Below are 9,383 nucleotides of genomic sequence, written 5' to 3' on the forward strand. Positions count from 1 at the left end.
GACCTAGCTTTTTTATGTCCTATCACGATGGTCAAAATATGTATCTAGCAGGGCTCGAATCTGGGACCTTCCGCGTGTAAGGCGGACGTGATAACCACTACACCATAGATACGTAGTAATACTGAGTTTTCCGAGAGATCTAGCTTATATTTATGCCCAATCACGATGGACAAAATATGTATCTACCAGGGCTCGAACCTGGGACCTTCCGCGTGTTAGACGGACTTGATAACCACTACACCATAGATACGTAGAAATACTGAGTTTTCCGAGAGATCTAGCTTATTTTTATGCCCAATCACGATGGACAAAACATGTATCTACCAGCGCTCAAACCTGGGACCTTCCGTGTGTAAAGCGGACGTGATAACCACTACACCATAGATACGTAGTTATGTTGAAATTTCCAAGAGACCTAGCTTTTTTATGCCCAATCACGATGGACAAAATATGTACCTACCAGGGCTGGAACCTGGGACCTTCCGCGTGTTAGGCGGACGTGATAACCACTACACCATAGATACGTAGTGATACTGAGTTTTCCAAGAGACCTAGCTTTTTTATGCCCAATCACGATGGACAAAATATGTATCTACCAGAGCTCGAACCTGGGACCTTCCGCGTGTGAAGCGGACGTGATAACCACTACACCATAGATACGTAGTTATGTTGAAATTTCCAAGAGACCTAGCTTTTTTATGCCCAATTACGTTGGACAAAACATGTATCTACCAGGACTCGAAACTGGGACCTTCCGCGTGTTAGGCGGACGTGATAACCACTACACCATATATACGTAGAAATTCTGAGTTTTCCGAGAGATCTAGCTTATTTTTATGCCCAATCACGATGGACAAAACATGTATCTACCAGGGCTCGAACCTGGGACCTACCGCGTGTGAAGCGGACGTGATAACCACTACACCATAGATACGTAGTTATGTTGAAATTTCCAAGAGACCTAGCTTTTTTATGCCCAATCACGATGGACAAAATATGTATCTACCAGGGCTCGAACCTGGGAGATTCCGCGTGTTAGGCGGACGTGATAACCACTACACCATAGATACGTAGTAATACTGAGTTTTCCGAGAGATCTAGCTTATATTTATGCCCAATCACGATGGACAAAACATGTATCTACCAGGGCTCGAACCTGGGACATTCCGCGTGTAAAGCGGACCTGATAACCACTACACTATATATACGTAGTAGAACTGAGTTTTCCAAGAGACCTATTTTATTTTTATGCCTAATCACGATGGTCAAAACATGTATCTTATGGGCCTCGAACCTGGGACCTTCCGCGTGTTAGCCAGACGTGATAACCACTATCGCATAGATACGAGGTGATACTGAGTTTTTCAAGAGACCTAGCTTTTTTTATGCCCAATCACGATGGACAAAATATGTATCTACCAGGGCTCGAACCTGGGACCTTCCGCGTGTAAAGCGGACGTGATAACCACTACACCATAGATACGTAGTTATGTTGAAATTTCCAAGAGACCTAGCTTTTTTATGCCCAATCACGATGGACAAAATATGTATCTACCAGGGCTCGAACCTGGGACCTTCTGCGTGTTAGGCGGACGTGATAACCACTACACCATAGATACGTAGTGATACTGAGTTTTCCAAGAGACCTAGCTTTTTTATGCCCAATCACGATGGACAAAATATGTATCTACCAGGGCTCGAAGCTGGGACCTTCCGCGTGTGAAGCGGACGTGATAACCACTACACCATAGATACGTAGTTATACTGAGTTTTCCAAGAGACCTAGCTTTTTTATGTCCTATCACGATGGTCAAAATATGTATCTAGCAGGGCTCGAACCTGGGACCTTCCGCGTGAAAAGCGGACGTGATAACCACTACACCATAGATACGTAGTAATACTGACTTTTCCGAGAGATCTAGCTTATATTTATGCCCAATCACGATGGACAAAACATGTATCTACCGGGGCTCGAACCTGGGACCTTCCGCGTGTGAAGCGGACGTGATAACCACAACACCATAGATACGTAGTTACGTTGAAATTTCCAAGAGACCTAGCTTTTTTATGCCCAATCACGATGGACAAAATATGTATCTACCAGGACTCGAACCTGGGAACTTTCGCGTGTTAGGCGGACGTGATAACCAACACACCATAGATACGTAGTGATACTGAGTTTTCCAAGAGACCTAGCTTTTATATGCCCAATCACGATGGACAAAATATGTATCTACCAGGGCTCGAACCTGGGACCTTCCGCGTGTGAAGCGGACGTGATAACCACTACACCATAGATACGTAGTTATGTTGAAATTTCCAAGAGACCTAGCTTTTTTATGCCCAATCACGATGGACAAAATATGTATCTACCAGGGCTCGAACCTGGGACCTTCCGCGTGAGAAGCGGACGTGATAACCACTACATTATAGATACGTAGTAATGCTGAGTTTTCCAAGAGACCTAGCTTTTTTATGCCCAATCACGATGGACAAAATATGTATCTACCAGGGCTCGAACCTGGCACCTTCCACGTGTTAGGCGGACGTGATAACCACTACACCATATATACGTAGTAATACTGAGTTTTCCGAGAGATCTAGCTAATTTTTATGCCCAATCACGATGGACAAAACATGTATCAAACAGGGCTCGAACCTGGGACCTTCCGCGTGTACAGCGGACGTGATAACCACTACACCATACATACGTAGTTATGTTGAAATTTCCAAGAGACCTAGCTTTTTTATGCCCAATCACGATGGACAAAATATGTATCTACCAGGGCTCGAAAATGGGACCTTCCGCGTGAGAAGCGGACGTGATAACCACTACATTATAGATACGTAGTAATACTGAGTTTTCCGAGAGATCTAGCTCATATTTATGCCCAATCACGATGGACAAACTATGTATCTACCAGGGCTCGAACCTGGGACCTTCCGCGTGTTAGGCGGACGTGATAACCACTACACCATAGATACGTAGAAATACTAAGTTTTCCGAGAGATCTAGCTTATGTTTATGCCCAATCACGATGGACAAAACATGTATCTACCAGGGCTCGAACCTGGGACCTTCCGCGTGTCAGGTGGACGTGATAACCACTAAACCATAGTTAGGTAGTTATAATGAGTTTTCCAAGAGACCTAGCTTATTGTTATGCCCAATCACGATGGTTAAAATATGTATCTACCAGGTTTCGAACCTGGGACATTCCGCGTGCTAGGCGGACTTGATTACCACTACACCATAGATACGTAGTAATATTGTGTTTTCCGAGAGATCTAGCTTATTTTTATGCCCAATCACGATGGACAAAATATGTATCTACCAGGGCTCGAACCTGGCACCTTCCACGTGTTAGGCGGACTTGATAACCACTACACCATATATACGTAGTAATACTGAGTTTTCCGAGAGATCTAGCTAATTTTTATGCCAAATCACGATGGACAAAACATGTATCTACCAGGGCTCGAACCTGGGACCTTCAGCGTGTAAAGCGGACGTACTAACCACTACACTATAGCTACGTAGTAAACTTGAGTTTTCAAAGAGACCTAGCATATTTTTATGCCTAATCACGATGGTCAAAACATGTATCTTATGGGCGTCGAACCTTGGACCTTCCGCGTGTTAGCCGGACGTGATAACCACTTTCCCATAGACACTTAGTAATATTGAGTTTTCCAAGAGACCTAGCTTTTTTTAATGTCCTATATCGATGGTCAAAATTGGTATCTACCAGGGCTCGAACCTGGGACCTTCCGCGTGTGAAGCGGACGTGTTAACCACTACAACATAGATACGTAGTAATGCTGAAATTTCCAAGAGACCTAGCTTTTTTATGCCCAATCACGATGGACAAAATATGTATCTACCAGGGCTCGAACCTGGGACCTTCCGCGTGTGAAGCGGACGTGATAACCACTACAACATAGATACGTAGTAATACTGAGTTTTCCGAGAGATCTAGCTTATATTTATGCCCAATCACGATGGACAAAACATGTATCTACCAGGGCTCGAACATGGGACCTTCCGCGTGTAAAGCGGACGTGATAACCACTACACCACAGAAACGTAGCAATACTGAGTTTTCCGAGAGATCTAGCTTATTTTTATGCCCAATCACGATGGACAAAATATGTATCTACCAGGGCTCGAACCTGGGACCTTCCGCGTGTTAGGCGGACGTGATAACCACTACACCATAGATACGTAGTTATGTCGCAATTTCCAAGAGACCTAGCTTTTTTATGCCCAATCACGATGGACAAAACATGTATCTACAAGCACTCGAACTTGGGACCTTCCGCGTATTAAGCGGACGTGATAACCACTACACCATAGATACGTACTAATGCTGAGTTTTCCAAGAGACCTAGCTTTTTTTATGCCCAATCACGATGGACAAAATATGTATCTACCAGGGCTCGAACCTGGCACCTTCCACGTGTTAGGCGGACGTGATAACCACTACACCATATATACGTAGTAATACTGAGTTTTCCGAGAGATTTAGCTTATATTTATGCCCAATCACGATGGACAAAATATGTATCTACCAGGGCTCGAACCTGGGACCTTCCGCGTGAAAAGCGGACGTGATAACCACTACACCTTAGATACGTAGTAGTACTGAGTTTTCCGAGAGATCTAGCTTATATTTATGCCCAATCACGATGGACAAAATATGTATCTACCAGGGCTCGAACCTGGGACCTTCCGCGTGTTAGGCGGACGTGATAACCACTACACCATAGATACGTAGTGATACTGAGTTTTCCATGAGACCTAGCTTTTTTATGCCCATTCACGATGGACAAAATATGTATCTACCAGGGCTCGAACCTGGGACCTTCCGCGTGTGAAGCGGACGTGATAACCACTACCCCATAGATACGTAGTTATGTTGAAATTTCCAAGAGACCCAGCTTTTTTATGCCTAATCACGATGGTCAAAACATGTATCTTATGGGCGTCGAACCTTTGACCTTCCGCGTGTTAGCCGGACGTGATAACCACTTTCCCATAGACACTTAGTAATATTGAGTTTTCCAAGAGACCTAGCTTTTTTTAATGTCCTATATCGATGGTCAAAATGTGTATCCACCAGGGCTCGAACCTGGGACCTTCCGCGTGTGAAGCGGACGTGTTAACCACTACAACATAGATACGTATTAACACTGAAATTTCCAAGAGACCTAGCTTTTTTATGCCCAATCACGATGGACAAAATATGTATCTACCAGGGCTCGAACCTGGGACCTTCCGCGTGAAAAGCGGACGTGATAACCACTACACCATAGATACGTAGTAATACTGACTTTTCCGAGAGATCTAGCTTATATTTATGCCCAATCACGATGGACAAAATATGTATCTACCAGGGCTCGAACCTGGGAACTTCCGCGTGTTAGGCGGACGTGATAACCACTACACCATAGATACGTAGAAATACTGAGTTTTCCGAGAGATCTAGCCTATTTTTATGCCCAATCACGATGGACAAAACATGTATCTTCCGGGGCTCGAACCTGGGACCTTCCGCGTGTGAAGCGGACGTGATAACCACAACACCATAGATATGTAGTTACGTTGAAATTTCCAAGAGACCTAGCTTTTTTATGCCCAATCACGATGGACAAAATATGTATCTACCAGGGCTCGAACCTGGGACCTTCCGCGTGTGAAGCTGACGTGATAACCACTACATTATAGATACGTAGTTATGTTGAAATTTCCAAGAGACCTAGCTTTTTTATGCCCAATCACGATGGACAAAACATGTATCTACCAGGACTCGAACTTGGGACCTTCCGCGTATTAAGCGGACGTGATAACCACTACACCATAGATACGTAGTAACGCTGAGTTTTCCAAGAGACCTAGCTTTTTTATGCCCAATCACGATGGACAAAATATGTATGTACCAGGGCTCGAACCTGGCACCTTCCACGTGTTAGGCGGACGTGATAACCACTACACCATATATACGTAGTAATACTGAGTTTTCCGAGAGATCTAGCTAATTTTTATGCCAAATCACGATGGACAAAACATGTATCTACCAGGGCTCGAACATGGGACCTTCCGCGTGTAAAGCGGACGTGACAACCACTACACCACATATACGTAGTACTACTGAGTTTTCCGAGGGATCTAGCTTATTTTTATGCCCAATCACGATGGACAAAACATGTATCTACCAGGGCTCGATACTGTGACCTTCCGCAAATCACGATGGACAAAATATGCATCTACCAGGGCTCGAACCTGGCACCTTCCACGTGTTAGGCGGACTTGATAACCACTACACCATATATACGTAGTAATACTGAGTTTTCCGAGAGATCTAGCTAATTTTTATGCCAAATCACGATGGACAAAACATGTATCTACCAGGGCTCGAACCTGGGACCTTCAGCGTGTAAAGCGGACGTACTAACCACTACACTATAGCTACGTAGTAAACTTGAGTTTTCAAAGAGACCTAGCATATTTTTATGCCTAATCACGATGGTCAAAACATGTATCTTATGGGCGTCGAACCTTGGACCTTCCGCGTGTTAGCCGGACGTGATAACCACTTTCCCATAGACACTTAGTAATATTGAGATTTCCAAGAGACCTAGCTTTTTTTAATGTCCTATATCGATGGTCAAAATGTGTATCTACCAGGGCTCGAACCTGGGACCTTCCGCGTGTGAAGCGGACGTGTTAACCACTACAACATAGATACGTAGTAATGCTGAAATTTCCAAGAGACCTAGCTTTTTTATGCCCAATCACGATGGACAAAATATGTATCTACCAGGGCTCGAACCTGGGACCTTCCGCGTGTGAAGCGGACGTGATAACCACTACAACATAGATACGTAGTAATACTGAGTTTTCCGAGAGATCTAGCTTATATTTATGCCCAATCACGATGGACAAAACATGTATCTACCAGGGCTCGAACATGGGACCTTTCGCGTGTAAAGCGGACGTGATAACCACTACACCACAGAAACGTAGCAATACTGAGTTTTCCGAGAGATCTAGCTTATTTTTATGCCCAATCACGATGGACAAAATATGTATCTACCAGGGCTCGAACCTGGGACCTTCCGCGTGTTAGGCGGACGTGATAACCACTACACCATAGATACGTAGTTATGTCGCAATTTCCAAGAGACCTAGCTTTTTTATGCCCAATCACGATGGACAAAACATGTATCTACCAGCACTCGAACTTGGGACCTTCCGCGTATTAAGCGGACGTGATAACCACTACACCATAGATACGTACTAATGCTGAGTTTTCCAAGAGACCTAGCTTTTTTTATGCCCAATCACGATGGACAAAATATGTATCTACCAGGGCTCGAACCTGGCACCTTCCACGTGTTAGGCGGACTTGATAACCACTACACCATATATACGTAGTAATACTGAGTTTTCCGAGAGATCTAGCTAATTTTTATGCCCAATCACGATGGACAAAACATGTATCAAACAGGGCTCGAACCTGGGACCTTCCGCGTGTAAAGCGGACGTGATAACCACCACACCATAGATACGTAGTAATACTGAGTTTTCCGAGAGATTTAGCTTATATTTATGCCCAATCACGATGGACAAAATATGTATCTACCAGGGCTCGAACCTGGGACCTTCCGCGTGAAGAGCGGACGTGATAACCACTACACCTTAGATACGTAGTAATATTGAGTTTTCCGAGAGATCTAGCTTATATTTATGCCCAATCACGATGGACAAAATATGTATCTACCAGGGCTCGAACCTGGGACCTTCCGCGTGTTAGGCGGACGTGATAACCACTACACCATAGATACGTAGTGATACTGAGTTTTCCATGAGACCTAGCTTTTTTATGCCCATTCACGATGGACAAAATATGTATCTACCAGGGCTCGAACCTGGGACCTTCCGCGTGTGAAGCGGACGTGATAACCACTACCCCATAGATACGTAGTTATGTTGAAATTTCCAAGAGACCCAGCTTTTTTATGCCTAATCACGATGGTCAAAACATGTATCTTATGGGCGTCGAACCTTTGACCTTCCGCGTGTTAGCCGGACGTGATAACCACTTTCCCATAGACACTTAGTAATATTGAGTTTTCCAAGAGACCTAGCTTTTTTTAATGTCCTATATCGATGGTCAAAATGTGTATCCACCAGGGCTCGAACCTGGGACCTTCCGCGTGTGAAGCGGACGTGTTAACCACTACAACATAGATACGTATTAATACTGAAATTTCCAAGAGACCTAGCTTTTTTATGCCCAATCACGATGGACAAAATATGTATCTACCAGGGCTCGAACCTGGGACCTTCCGCGTGAAAAGCGGACGTGATAACCACTACACCATAGATACGTAGTAATACTGACTTTTCCGAGAGATCTAGCTTATATTTATGCCCAATCACGATGGACAAAATATGTATCTACCAGGGCTCGAACCTGGGAACTTCCGCGTGTTAGGCGGACGTGATAACCACTACACAATAGATAGGTAGAAATACTGAGTTTTCCGAGAGATCTAGCCTATTTTTATGCCCAATCACGATGGACAAAACATGTATCTTCCGGGGCTCGAACCTGGGACCTTCCGCGTGTGAAGCGGACGTGATAACCACAACACCATAGATATGTAGTTACGTTGAAATTTCCAAGAGACCTAGCTTTTTTATGCCCAATCACGATGGACAAAATATGTATCTACCAGGGCTCGAACCTGGGACCTTCCGCGTGTGAAGCTGACGTGATAACCACTACATTATAGATACGTAGTTATGTTGAAATTTCCAAGAGACCTAGCTTTTTTATGCCCAATCACGATGGACAAAACATGTATCTACCAGGACTCGAACTTGGGACCTTCCGCGTATTAAGCGGACGTGATAACCACTACACCATAGATACGTAGTAACGCTGAGTTTTCCAAGAGACCTAGCTTTTTTTATGCCCAATCACGATGGACAAAATATGTATGTACCAGGGCTCGAACCTGTCACCTTCCACGTGTTAGGCGGACGTGATAACCACTACACCATATATACGTAGTAATACTGAGTTTTCCGAGAGATCTAGCTAATTTTTATGCCAAATCACGATGGACAAAACATGTATCTACCAGGGCTCGAACATGGGACCTTCCGCGTGTAAAGCGGACGTGATAACCACTACACCTTAGATACGTAGTAATACTGAGTTTTCCGAGAGATCTAGCTTATATTTATGCCCAATCACGATGGACAAAATATGTATCTACCAGGGCTCGATCCTGGGACCTTCCGCGTGTTAGGCGGACGTGATAACCACTACACCATAGATACGTAGTGATACTGAGTTTTCCAAGAGACC

At 44.3% G+C, this 9,383-nt stretch overlaps 36 non-coding genes across 36 annotated transcripts; all 36 read right to left on the bottom strand.

The window, feature by feature from the left end:
- Positions 1–451: 451 nt before the first annotated feature.
- Positions 452–524, bottom strand: TRNAV-AAC (transfer RNA valine (anticodon AAC)). The gene has a single exon. It is a non-coding gene; the product is annotated as a tRNA-Val (tRNA).
- A 63-nt stretch (positions 525–587) lies between these two features.
- On the bottom strand, positions 588–660 carry TRNAV-CAC (transfer RNA valine (anticodon CAC)). The gene has a single exon. It is a non-coding gene; the product is annotated as a tRNA-Val (tRNA).
- Positions 661–861: 201 nt separating this feature from the next.
- TRNAV-CAC (transfer RNA valine (anticodon CAC)) lies at positions 862–934 on the bottom strand. Its single transcript has one exon. It is a non-coding gene; the product is annotated as a tRNA-Val (tRNA).
- Positions 935–997: 63 nt separating this feature from the next.
- On the bottom strand, positions 998–1,070 carry TRNAV-AAC (transfer RNA valine (anticodon AAC)). Its single transcript has one exon. It is a non-coding gene; the product is annotated as a tRNA-Val (tRNA).
- A 340-nt stretch (positions 1,071–1,410) lies between these two features.
- TRNAV-UAC (transfer RNA valine (anticodon UAC)) lies at positions 1,411–1,483 on the bottom strand. The gene has a single exon. It is a non-coding gene; the product is annotated as a tRNA-Val (tRNA).
- A 63-nt stretch (positions 1,484–1,546) lies between these two features.
- On the bottom strand, positions 1,547–1,619 carry TRNAV-AAC (transfer RNA valine (anticodon AAC)). The gene has a single exon. It is a non-coding gene; the product is annotated as a tRNA-Val (tRNA).
- Positions 1,620–1,682: 63 nt separating this feature from the next.
- On the bottom strand, positions 1,683–1,755 carry TRNAV-CAC (transfer RNA valine (anticodon CAC)). The gene has a single exon. It is a non-coding gene; the product is annotated as a tRNA-Val (tRNA).
- Positions 1,756–1,818: 63 nt separating this feature from the next.
- On the bottom strand, positions 1,819–1,891 carry TRNAE-UUC (transfer RNA glutamic acid (anticodon UUC)). Its single transcript has one exon. It is a non-coding gene; the product is annotated as a tRNA-Glu (tRNA).
- A 65-nt stretch (positions 1,892–1,956) lies between these two features.
- TRNAV-CAC (transfer RNA valine (anticodon CAC)) lies at positions 1,957–2,029 on the bottom strand. The gene has a single exon. It is a non-coding gene; the product is annotated as a tRNA-Val (tRNA).
- Positions 2,030–2,228: 199 nt separating this feature from the next.
- Positions 2,229–2,301, bottom strand: TRNAV-CAC (transfer RNA valine (anticodon CAC)). The gene has a single exon. It is a non-coding gene; the product is annotated as a tRNA-Val (tRNA).
- Positions 2,302–2,364: 63 nt separating this feature from the next.
- On the bottom strand, positions 2,365–2,437 carry TRNAE-CUC (transfer RNA glutamic acid (anticodon CUC)). Its single transcript has one exon. It is a non-coding gene; the product is annotated as a tRNA-Glu (tRNA).
- Positions 2,438–2,912: 475 nt separating this feature from the next.
- TRNAV-AAC (transfer RNA valine (anticodon AAC)) lies at positions 2,913–2,985 on the bottom strand. Its single transcript has one exon. It is a non-coding gene; the product is annotated as a tRNA-Val (tRNA).
- Positions 2,986–3,188: 203 nt separating this feature from the next.
- On the bottom strand, positions 3,189–3,261 carry TRNAA-AGC (transfer RNA alanine (anticodon AGC)). The gene has a single exon. It is a non-coding gene; the product is annotated as a tRNA-Ala (tRNA).
- Positions 3,262–3,740: 479 nt separating this feature from the next.
- Positions 3,741–3,813, bottom strand: TRNAV-CAC (transfer RNA valine (anticodon CAC)). The gene has a single exon. It is a non-coding gene; the product is annotated as a tRNA-Val (tRNA).
- A 63-nt stretch (positions 3,814–3,876) lies between these two features.
- TRNAV-CAC (transfer RNA valine (anticodon CAC)) lies at positions 3,877–3,949 on the bottom strand. The gene has a single exon. It is a non-coding gene; the product is annotated as a tRNA-Val (tRNA).
- Positions 3,950–4,152: 203 nt separating this feature from the next.
- TRNAV-AAC (transfer RNA valine (anticodon AAC)) lies at positions 4,153–4,225 on the bottom strand. The gene has a single exon. It is a non-coding gene; the product is annotated as a tRNA-Val (tRNA).
- Positions 4,226–4,563: 338 nt separating this feature from the next.
- Positions 4,564–4,636, bottom strand: TRNAE-UUC (transfer RNA glutamic acid (anticodon UUC)). Its single transcript has one exon. It is a non-coding gene; the product is annotated as a tRNA-Glu (tRNA).
- A 65-nt stretch (positions 4,637–4,701) lies between these two features.
- On the bottom strand, positions 4,702–4,774 carry TRNAV-AAC (transfer RNA valine (anticodon AAC)). The gene has a single exon. It is a non-coding gene; the product is annotated as a tRNA-Val (tRNA).
- Positions 4,775–4,837: 63 nt separating this feature from the next.
- Positions 4,838–4,910, bottom strand: TRNAV-CAC (transfer RNA valine (anticodon CAC)). Its single transcript has one exon. It is a non-coding gene; the product is annotated as a tRNA-Val (tRNA).
- Positions 4,911–5,111: 201 nt separating this feature from the next.
- Positions 5,112–5,184, bottom strand: TRNAV-CAC (transfer RNA valine (anticodon CAC)). The gene has a single exon. It is a non-coding gene; the product is annotated as a tRNA-Val (tRNA).
- Positions 5,185–5,247: 63 nt separating this feature from the next.
- Positions 5,248–5,320, bottom strand: TRNAE-UUC (transfer RNA glutamic acid (anticodon UUC)). Its single transcript has one exon. It is a non-coding gene; the product is annotated as a tRNA-Glu (tRNA).
- Positions 5,321–5,385: 65 nt separating this feature from the next.
- Positions 5,386–5,458, bottom strand: TRNAV-AAC (transfer RNA valine (anticodon AAC)). The gene has a single exon. It is a non-coding gene; the product is annotated as a tRNA-Val (tRNA).
- Positions 5,459–5,659: 201 nt separating this feature from the next.
- Positions 5,660–5,732, bottom strand: TRNAV-CAC (transfer RNA valine (anticodon CAC)). The gene has a single exon. It is a non-coding gene; the product is annotated as a tRNA-Val (tRNA).
- Positions 5,733–5,795: 63 nt separating this feature from the next.
- Positions 5,796–5,868, bottom strand: TRNAI-AAU (transfer RNA isoleucine (anticodon AAU)). The gene has a single exon. It is a non-coding gene; the product is annotated as a tRNA-Ile (tRNA).
- Positions 5,869–6,676: 808 nt separating this feature from the next.
- On the bottom strand, positions 6,677–6,749 carry TRNAV-CAC (transfer RNA valine (anticodon CAC)). The gene has a single exon. It is a non-coding gene; the product is annotated as a tRNA-Val (tRNA).
- A 63-nt stretch (positions 6,750–6,812) lies between these two features.
- TRNAV-CAC (transfer RNA valine (anticodon CAC)) lies at positions 6,813–6,885 on the bottom strand. Its single transcript has one exon. It is a non-coding gene; the product is annotated as a tRNA-Val (tRNA).
- A 203-nt stretch (positions 6,886–7,088) lies between these two features.
- On the bottom strand, positions 7,089–7,161 carry TRNAV-AAC (transfer RNA valine (anticodon AAC)). Its single transcript has one exon. It is a non-coding gene; the product is annotated as a tRNA-Val (tRNA).
- Positions 7,162–7,224: 63 nt separating this feature from the next.
- TRNAI-AAU (transfer RNA isoleucine (anticodon AAU)) lies at positions 7,225–7,297 on the bottom strand. The gene has a single exon. It is a non-coding gene; the product is annotated as a tRNA-Ile (tRNA).
- A 340-nt stretch (positions 7,298–7,637) lies between these two features.
- On the bottom strand, positions 7,638–7,710 carry TRNAE-UUC (transfer RNA glutamic acid (anticodon UUC)). The gene has a single exon. It is a non-coding gene; the product is annotated as a tRNA-Glu (tRNA).
- A 65-nt stretch (positions 7,711–7,775) lies between these two features.
- Positions 7,776–7,848, bottom strand: TRNAV-AAC (transfer RNA valine (anticodon AAC)). Its single transcript has one exon. It is a non-coding gene; the product is annotated as a tRNA-Val (tRNA).
- Positions 7,849–7,911: 63 nt separating this feature from the next.
- On the bottom strand, positions 7,912–7,984 carry TRNAV-CAC (transfer RNA valine (anticodon CAC)). Its single transcript has one exon. It is a non-coding gene; the product is annotated as a tRNA-Val (tRNA).
- A 201-nt stretch (positions 7,985–8,185) lies between these two features.
- On the bottom strand, positions 8,186–8,258 carry TRNAV-CAC (transfer RNA valine (anticodon CAC)). Its single transcript has one exon. It is a non-coding gene; the product is annotated as a tRNA-Val (tRNA).
- A 63-nt stretch (positions 8,259–8,321) lies between these two features.
- On the bottom strand, positions 8,322–8,394 carry TRNAE-UUC (transfer RNA glutamic acid (anticodon UUC)). Its single transcript has one exon. It is a non-coding gene; the product is annotated as a tRNA-Glu (tRNA).
- Positions 8,395–8,733: 339 nt separating this feature from the next.
- On the bottom strand, positions 8,734–8,806 carry TRNAV-CAC (transfer RNA valine (anticodon CAC)). Its single transcript has one exon. It is a non-coding gene; the product is annotated as a tRNA-Val (tRNA).
- Positions 8,807–8,869: 63 nt separating this feature from the next.
- On the bottom strand, positions 8,870–8,942 carry TRNAI-AAU (transfer RNA isoleucine (anticodon AAU)). The gene has a single exon. It is a non-coding gene; the product is annotated as a tRNA-Ile (tRNA).
- Positions 8,943–9,282: 340 nt separating this feature from the next.
- Positions 9,283–9,355, bottom strand: TRNAV-AAC (transfer RNA valine (anticodon AAC)). Its single transcript has one exon. It is a non-coding gene; the product is annotated as a tRNA-Val (tRNA).
- Positions 9,356–9,383: the final 28 nt, after the last annotated feature.

This window comes from Phalangium opilio, unplaced genomic scaffold (assembly GCF_054372755.1).
Source record: "Phalangium opilio isolate 3A_F unplaced genomic scaffold, DU_Popi_V2 ptg000013l_1, whole genome shotgun sequence".
NCBI classification, from domain to species: Eukaryota; Metazoa; Arthropoda; class Arachnida; order Opiliones; family Phalangiidae; genus Phalangium; species Phalangium opilio.